The sequence below is a fragment of the Cyprinus carpio genome, chromosome B18 (genome assembly GCF_018340385.1).
Source record: "Cyprinus carpio isolate SPL01 chromosome B18, ASM1834038v1, whole genome shotgun sequence".
In the NCBI taxonomy this organism is placed as follows: domain Eukaryota; kingdom Metazoa; phylum Chordata; class Actinopteri; order Cypriniformes; family Cyprinidae; genus Cyprinus; species Cyprinus carpio.
In genome coordinates, this window is record NC_056614.1 from 8803174 (window position 1) to 8812640 (window position 9467).

Here is a 9467-nt window from a genome sequence, read left to right on the forward strand (position 1 = left end):
GAGGATTCCGCTTGGTCTTAAAGCCTTTCTCAAATGCCTACGTTCACAAATAACAATGATTTTCTCAAAATAATGATTAATTATCAATTGATAATTTGTTATTATTATGGTCTAGTGAAAATAATAATATGGGCTGCGAGAAAATAATGAATACAAAGAGTACGGCTGCTGTGAGTGCAGGCATGTTTCAGCCCAGTAACATGACAACACACCGCTCCTCTCAGCCAAAAAACAGACCGAATTCAGTTCAGCTGGAGGGGGTTGGGGGTTTTGGGGTAGTTATGTATAGCTTGTGGGGGTCGAGATAAAGGTGTGAATTTCTTGCTCTTTCATATGGACATTGTCTTATGGGAGTTTCAAACTTGCAGAACAGGTTTTAGGACAACTTTAAAGAAAGGTTTGATCCACTTCAAATGTTGACTACTGTATAGCGCAATAAAGTTATTATAACTTAATTTCAGAGGGAATTGGTTTAGGCTGGTTTAGGTTATGTATTTATTTTTATTTCTTATATCAATTATTTGTAAATATAGCAGACACTGTCTAACCGTGTCTACACCGGACGGTCTTGTTCATTTCGTAGGGGAAACATGTCTCTCACTCGGCAGCAGAGTATGTGAGAGTGGAGCCAGAAACACCGCTCCGCCTTCACTCCGTGGCTAAAGTTGAAATGTTATATTCATAACTTAGCCTATAAAAATAAAATAAAAATAAATAAATAAATAAAATAACAGGAGAGTTTCAAAGGGGATTAGGCTATTGTGTGCAAACTTTTTTTTCCTACCAAACGCCAAACTAATAACAATGTCAGCATTAAAAGGTATAATTGCTGCTTTCTGCTTAGCAAATTTTGTTTGTGATGAAAATAACAGTACATTTTCGTCAGTTATTTTATCTACAGATCGATGCATTTCTTACAGATTTCTGCTCATTCAAAATCAGATACAGATGAAGTACTGTAAGATTACATTTGTTTGCATGCATTATTGCGACAGTGATAACGTGTGAATGTGCTGTATCTGTTTAAATCATGCTTTAACCCAAAAATAAACAGTAAAAGGAAGACAAACTCCTTGAGAACCAGCCTGTAATGCTCGACTATTGCCGTCATTGTAATCTTCTGATTGGAGAGATTGTGTATCAAGCTATAGCTAAATATGTTTATCATGTGAATTATTGCTAAATATGGAGTTATATTACAGGCTGTTGGCATGAATTGTACTCGTGATGGAGCGGTGCTGGAGCGAGTGAAAACCACGACGCTCCGACTTTTAAAAAAAATCCGCTCCTGCTCCAGTTAGAATCACACCGCTCCGCTCATACTCTGCTCGGCAGCGTGTCTCAGAAGCGCGGGGGGGGTTGAGCCCAATCATTCTCAAAATATAAAATATTGATTTTATTTCAATTTTTGTTTTTGTGTTTCAGAGGAAAAATCAGTGTTAAGACATGTCTCCATTACAGACTGTTCTGAAAGAAGAATTTATGCAAACGGTATAAAATGCTTTAAAAATTTTAACAGAGGGTCTAGAGGGTATTTAATAGGTCTGCCCCCACGTAAGATTTTTCTAGTAGTTGTTCATTTGTCATTATTCAACTAATCGCAGGTTTATATTAAATTTACATCTATAATCCATAATGAGCCTTAATATATTCCGCGCTCAAGCACATGCATTAAGTTTGACACAAAGCACAGGCAGAAGTAGCCCAATAATTGTGAAAAAGGAGACATTTTAATTATTTATTAATAAACAAATGTTTTCTTGTCGGCTGCAAGATGAAATTCACAGTGCTGACTCTCTCCACATGGACGCGCCTTTAAAGAGAAATACAACCCTCACAGATTACATAATGCTTTCGTTTGGAATTGATTCGTTTAAAAGACATTTCAATCTTTCTGTAGATATATTTATCATTTGTGTGAGACACCCCAATTTTCAGTTATTTCATTATTAGGAAAAAAATCACGTGATCGAGATGGCACCTGCCTGTCATGCATGCGCATTAATAATTTCTGCACAAACACTTGAATATGAATAATAATTCACATTTTGCATATGCATTACAAAGTAAATATTTTTTTTTTTACATGCAATTATCCAAAATAAAACCAAACAAGATTTGTAATGAAGAAAAAAATATGTAGACAAATAAGAATAAATGCTGCACCTGCACTCAGCATAATGCTCGCCAAGCATATCTCACGCTGATATTTTATGGAATCTTACACAAACCTGCATTTAAATGCGGCTGCAATTTATTTATTTATTTTATTTATTTTTACTTTACTTAAATTATATGAAAGCAGGTAAAGAAGACTCCATTTAAAATCACTGAAGTTGTCAATTAATGAAGCTCTTTTTTTACATTGTGTGTATTTTGTTGATTATAATGAGAGAACTTGAGTTTATATGTGAAGACGTTTTATTAATCAGTCCATTCTTTAGAGTTTCAATGATTTAGTTAAATCGTGCAGGTTTAATTTGTTCGTTTCTTTTTTTAATTAGGCCTAATAATGGGAGCGAAATTATACAGTGCCTCATGTTTTACTAAAATAAAGAAAATAATTTATAAAACAGCAAGCCTAGTTGATAATAGTATGCTACCTTTTTTAGCTCTGATGTGAAGTGTACTACATTTTCTTTTTAATAATATAACACATAATTCATATTATATAAATAATACTGCACACTATTTAAATGTGTCAAATCCAAAATATGGTGTAGAGAAAATATAAGCACAGGCTCATAGGCTTGACATTTATCATGCTTGAATTCGTTCTAAGAAACGCACATATCTTCATAGGGACTAAACTTTCATCTGTGAATATTAAATATTTTATCTTTCATTTTCCCCGACTGCAGTCAAATATAATACTTCGGTGAGGCAAAGCTGACGTCTATTTGCGAAAATGTGCTTTGATGCGCTTGTATGAAAACTTGTGATTAAAGCGCCACCCAGCAGTCAAAAGCTGCAAATGCACTTTGCCGACGCGGCGGCGGCACGAGCGGCGGTAGAACCAACGTTTTGGATGGCCACCTACTATATTAAGGTATATAAGTGTATATCTCCTCTAAGACCTTAAAGGTATATAAGTGTATATCTCCTCTAAGACCTTAAAGGTGGGTGTGAATAGGAACTATCAAAAGTCATTAGCTTAGGCTAATCTTGGCTCAGAAAACCTTTCTTTTTTAGATGAACACTCTCCAAGACTCCTCAAAACTCTCCTCTTGAGTTTGATTTTCCAGCGGCTTGTTTCCTTCAAGTAACTTTGACGACCCGGTGTGGACTTTTCTACCTTCAGAAGAACCAGAGGAAAATCTCCAGCTCACTCATCAAGAACATACCGCATCAGAACTCTCTGTTCAGCAACAAAGCTAATGAAAGTAACCGTTTACAACTATTTGTTTAAGTCAGAGCCCCTTTTTTATTTTTGATTCTTTGATGATTGTCATTATGTTGTGGTTAACTGATGTGAAATACTGCCATTATTTTGCTCATCCCTCTCTCTTCCTTACTTTCCTTCATTCTTTATATATAAATATATGTGTTTTGCTTGGTTTAGTTATATGTTAGCTATACGTTTATTTATTAAATCCCTTATATTCATAATTGATTGTTTCTGTGTGCTGCTCACAATTCGAAGTCACTGAATGTTAATCTTGCTACATACTAAGTTAATGCTAGTACTGTATGACGTAGGAAAGTTATTCTTTCTTGGCCAGGAAAATAATCTTTCCTAGAATTGATAAATGATTATACTGTCAGTGGATGAACAGATTAAATTATTGTAATATTGATTCTGCTACAGTTAATTCAAAGATCTGATCTAAATATTAATAATTAATTATAACCAGTTATAATTAATCATAAATACTCCCTTTTTGAGCTAATTGGCTACATATTTGGTGGAGAACATGGCAACATTCAAACTTACATTTACATTTACATTTACATTTAGTCATTTAGCAGACGCTTTTATCCAAAGCGACTTACAAATGAGGAAAATGGAAGCAATCAAAAACAACAAAAGAGCAATGATATATAAGTGCTATAACAAGTCTCAGTTAGCCTAAACGCAGTATACGTAGCAAGGGCTTTTAAATAATATAATAAATAAAAAGAAAGATATAATAGAAAAAGAATAGAGCAAGCTAGTGTTAGAGGTCCTTTTTATAATTGTATAATAAATGAAAAGAAAATAGATAGAATACAAAAAGATTAGAAAGGTAGTTAGATTATTATTTTTTTTAATAGAATTAGAATAGTGAGTGCAAAAGTTAGAGGGTCAAATAAAGATGGAAGAGATGTGTTTTAAGCCGATTCTTGAAGATGGCTAAGGAGTTCACTTGCAGAACGCTAGCTTCTAGAGGGCACATAAGTCTGAAGTAATGAATTTAGGTAAAGGGGTGCAGAGCCAGTGGTGGTTTTGTATGCAAACATCAATGCCTTGAATTTTATGCGAGCAGCTATTGGTAGCCAGTGCAAATTGATAAACAGAGGTGTGACGTGTATTCTTTTTGGCTCATTAAAAATTAATCTTGCTGCTGCATTCTGGATTAATTTTAAAGGTTTGATAGAACTGGCTGGAAGACCTGCCAAGAGAGCGTTGCAATAGTCTAGCCGGGACAGAATAAGAGCTTGAACAAGGAGTTGTGCAGCATGTTCCGAAAGAAAGGGCCTGATCTTCTTAATGTTGAATAAAGCAAATCTGCAGGACCGGACAGTTTTAGCAATGTGGTCTGAGAAAGTTAGCTGATCATCAATCATAACTCCAAGGTTTCTGGCTGTTTTTGAAGGAGTTATGGTTGATGTGCCTAATTGATGGTGAAATTGTGATGAAACGATGGGTTTGCTGGAACCACAAGCAGTTCTGTCTTAGCAAGGTTGAGTTGAAGGTGATGGTCCCTTATCCAGCAAGAAATGACTGTTAGACAAGCTGAGATGCGAGCAGCTACCGATGGATCATCAGGATGGAATGAGAGGTAGAGTTGAGTGTCATCAGCATAGCAATGGTATGAAAAGCCATGTTTCTGAATGACAGAACCTAATGATGCCATGTAGACAGAGAAGAGAAGTGGTCCAAGAACTGAGCCCTGAGCACCCCAGTAGTTAGATGTTGCGACTTGGACGCCTCACCTCTCCAAGATACTTTGAAGGACCTATCTGATAGGTAAGACTCAAACCACTGGAGTGCGGTTCCTGAGATGCCCTTTGTCAGTAGGGTTGACAGGATGATCTGGTGGTTAACCGTGTCAAAAGCAGCAGATAGATCAAGCAAGATAAGTATTGAAGATTTGGATTCTGCTCTTGCCAGTGTTGGCGTGGTACGGGCTGGCCTGGAAGACAAGGGGCAAACAGTGTCTAAACAAAATGTAAGAGTGGAGCAGAAAGTATCAGTAGCACTGTTATATTATGCACGCTTAGAGTGAGACAAGTTGCATTGTATCGCTAGATTGAAGTCATTGCGTATTCCAATTTCATTCAACTAGAAGATCTCACTCCCTTTGGATTAACCATTAGAGTAGCTGACTAATGCGTGCCTAATGCAGATCTAATCATAAGAACACTGCAAGCCAGTAACTGACTGGAATGTAAATGGGAGCTGTTAAAACCTTGATCAAGTGAAATTTGTAGAACAGCAGCGAAGAAACCCTGTTGTTTATAATTTGTTTTGTGTACTGGCAACGAAGAAATCCTGGCACACATCATTGTGCAGTTAAGTTGCACATACTGAATCTGTTGTTAAGTCACACTGTTCTTGTGATAGCTGCAGTAAATTGTCCATTAGAATGAGAGTAATCTCACACTAAACACCACCAGTTTTAAGGACAATTGGAGTTAAGGCACAGTACCTGAAACTAAAGCTAGAGGGCAAGCTCTTTAAGTATCTAACACTTCTTGAACTCCTCTTACCCTCCTGATTTCACCTTCTGTGGGCTCACCCACTCCACCTTGTGCATTCTCAGCTAGGTCGACTTCTCTCTCCCTAAGTCCATGGATTTCAATTTGTTTTATTTTTAATTTAATTTTTTTTGTCATTATTATCATTCTCCCCATTCTAGTTACCTGTCATTTTATTTCTTTATTTTTGTATTATTTTTGTTTTTACTTTATCATCTTTTATAACTTTTATCATTTTACTTTTGTTTTGTTTCCTTTTTTCATTATTATTATTTGATCGTGTTTCTCTCCCCCTCCTCTCTCACACTTTACCACTCACAATTTAAATGATGTTTTATTAACAAGGTTCGGGAGGAGCACGTCAGATACTTAGCCTAATTAGCACAGGTGGAGCACACTTAAGATAATCAACACTAGGGTATAAATACAGCTGACTTACCCCTATGCATTGACGGTTTATCAGCATTCGGTTTGCACCTTTTGCCATCACATGGCAGACTCAGCTTCTCCCATTTAGAAGTCGAGGTCTATAATGGGGATTTTTCAGTTCTCTGGCCAATCTCCCGGGCCCAGAATCTCTCCTTCTCCGTCAGACACCGCTGCCGAGCTCCGTGCTTCTTTGCGGCCGCCGCTCTGTTAGACCAGCCACACGTTCCCCACGACGCCGAGGCTTAACCTAGCCTCTTCCATTTTTCCCCGGCGTCCTTTTATCTTTCGGCCGTGCCTACAATTCCTACAAGCGGGAAGTTGACCGCATTTAATCCTGAGGCAAACAGCGATTAATTCCGACGCTCCGTCCTCGCAAAGGTAAACAAAGCGGATCTGTACGATCTAAGCCATTAGTCTCTCAGCAATCCGTCAAACCTCACTCCTAAATCCACAACAACAAGGCGGCCAATATATTGGGCCTCGAACTCGCCTCGCTCGACACCTCCATTGCCCCACGGCACACAAAAACCGATATTATTTTAATAATATTTGATATTACTTTAGCCACGTCACAAACGGCGCAGAATACAAAGAAAATTCAAAGATTTTCGTAATTTCGCAAATATTTTTTCCTGTATTTTAAATTACACTTCACTCAGATAAAGAAATGAAAAAGATTGATTTGCGAGAAAAATTTCATTTTCCTCTTTCCTGTTTTCTCTTTTTTCCAGTGAGCATTTGGTCTCACAGCGGACGCACCGAGAACTTTCCCGGTAGAGCACTTACATTTTCTCTCTCGTCCAGTGAGCATTTGGTCTCCCAGCAGACGCAGTGTGAGAAAATCTCCCGGTCAAGCTCTCATTTTCCTCTTTGCTGTTTTCTCTTTAGTCCAGTGAGCATTTGGTCTCTCAGCGGACGCAGTGTGAGAAAATCTCCCGGTCAAGCTCTCATTTTCCTCTTTTCTGTTTTCTTTTTTCCAGTGAGCATCTGGTCTCACCAGACGCAGCGAGAACTTTCCCGGTAGAGCACTTACGTTTTCTCTCTCGTCCAGCGAGCATTTTGTCTCTCAGCGGACGCAGTGTGAGAAAATCTCCCGGTCAAGCTCTCATTTTCCTCTTTCCTGTTTTCTCTTTCGTCCAGTGAGCATTTGGTCTCTCAGCAGACACAGCGAGAACTTTCCCGGTAGAGCACTTACGTTTTCTCTCTCGTCCAGTGAGCATTGTGTCTCTCAGCGGACGCAGTGTGAGAAAATCTCCCGGTCAGGCTCTCATTTTCCTCTTTCCTGTTCTCTTTTTTCCAGTGAGCATCTGGTCTCAGCAGATGCAATGAGAACTTTCCCGGTACAGCACTTACGTTTTCTCTCTCGTCCAGTGAGCATTGTGTCTCTCAGCGGACGCAGTGTGAGAAAATCTCCCGGTCAAGCTCTCATTTTCCTCTTTCCTGTTTTCTCTTTCGTCCAGTGAGCATTTGGTCTCTCAGCAGACACAGCGTGAGGAAAATCTCCCAGTCAAGCTCTCATTTTCCTCTTTCCTGTTTTCTCTTTCGTCCAGTGAGCATCTGGTCTCTCAGCGGACGCAGCGTGAGGAAAATCTCCCAGTCAAGCTCTCATTTTCCTCTTTCCTGTTTTCTCTTTCGTCCAGTGAGCATCTGGTCTCTCAGCGGACGCAGCGTGAGGAAAATCTCCCGGTCAAGCTCTCATTTTCCTCTTTCCTGTTTTCTCTTTTTTCCAGCTTGGTGAAGCGACAGTTCCCTCGACGGTGGATCACATTGAGCTGCCACGGGATTCCGACTGGATAACCTCAATCCATCACTAAGTCTAGCTTATAGAATACTGACACATCCAGCTAGCAAAACCGCAAAATCAGGTTTCTCCTCAATCTGTAAGGTAATAAGCCTGTTCCTGCTATCCAAGCAAGGCTGACACACTAGATGTTATGACCCAGCAGGACCCTCGACTTGGCAGACCGTCATAACCCCTGACAGCAGTGAAAGGCTTAAACCTGCTCTCTCCTCTATCTCTCCCTGTGTTTTGATTTGTTGTTTTGTTTGTTTTTCATTTTGTTCTGTTTTGTTTGCCTAGAGACCAAACCTTTGAGAATCATCAGGGGAGGCTGAGTAATAGATTGACGACCCAAGCTGCAAAGTCTTTAGACAATCACGCTGTCAACAATCTTAGATCTTTTCCGGTACTCATCAAACAGACCATGCATAGAACATATAATTACTATAATTGCAGCCTGCTAACACTGTAAGGACTTGCATTGGCCTTTTTGTGCTGTCCCTTTCTCTCTCTCTCCATCTTCACCAGTTAGCCAGCATGTCTCGATCATCCAGCCCTGATGCCCACTGGGATCGATTAGCGTCCTGGCTGAGTGCCATAACTGGTACCCTCCTGTCTGAAGCCGCCGGTGGCCTGTAGCACCTGAGCTGGGAACAGCTCAACGATAACCTTAGCACCCTGATGTCACACGATCCTACATAGGACTACAGCCACAAAGATCTCACACTAGCCCACAACTTCCTTGCTCAGGCAAAGCTGGGTGAAGCATGCATCTCACTCATGGAACAGGAAGCAGCAGCGTTGAAGCTGAAGGCAGAGGAGGCTCAGAGAAACCTGTTGCTTGCTCACTGCTCAAGACATCACCTGCCAGCATCCCAGAACCCCCAGCAGCAGCATGGGGGTGGGAGCCTTTCCAAAGGCTGTCTTCCAGTCACAGTGTGTCACCTAAAGAATTGGATAAACTGGCTAGAAACATTCCCACTTTCACTCCAAACCCTGCAGGACGCCACGATGTGCATGCCTATTTTAAAGACATTGACTTTCACTTGCAAACTGTTGCCAGTGTTACCACACAAGACAGACTCTATCTGCTCAGGATCACCTCCAGCCATGAGGTGCGGAGCTTTCTAGACCGGCAGCCAGAAATGGTCAAAGTGGATTACCAGCAACTGCAGCAGGCTTTGATTTAGAAGTTCTCTGACCCAGAGTCAGAGCAAGGACTGATTATGGCCATGGACCTTAAACAGGGCAGACAGGAAACCACACAGGCCTACTTCAACAGGCTTTGACAGGCCTACTTTGGAGCATGGAACGGGCCAGGAATATAAGACTATTTCAACTTCAAAACTCCTCCGGA

At 39.9% G+C, this 9467-nt stretch overlaps 1 protein-coding gene across 1 annotated transcript in view; it reads left to right on the forward strand.

Annotated features, from left to right (window-relative positions):
- LOC109088192 overlaps positions 1-1894 on the forward strand; it is a 32027-nt gene extending 30133 nt beyond the window's left edge. Inside the window, exon 7 of the mRNA XM_042743746.1 lies at positions 1881-1894. The gene's annotated coding sequence lies outside the window, so the exon portion shown is untranslated. The remainder of the gene's footprint in view (positions 1-1880) is intronic.
- Positions 1895-9467: the final 7573 nt, after the last annotated feature.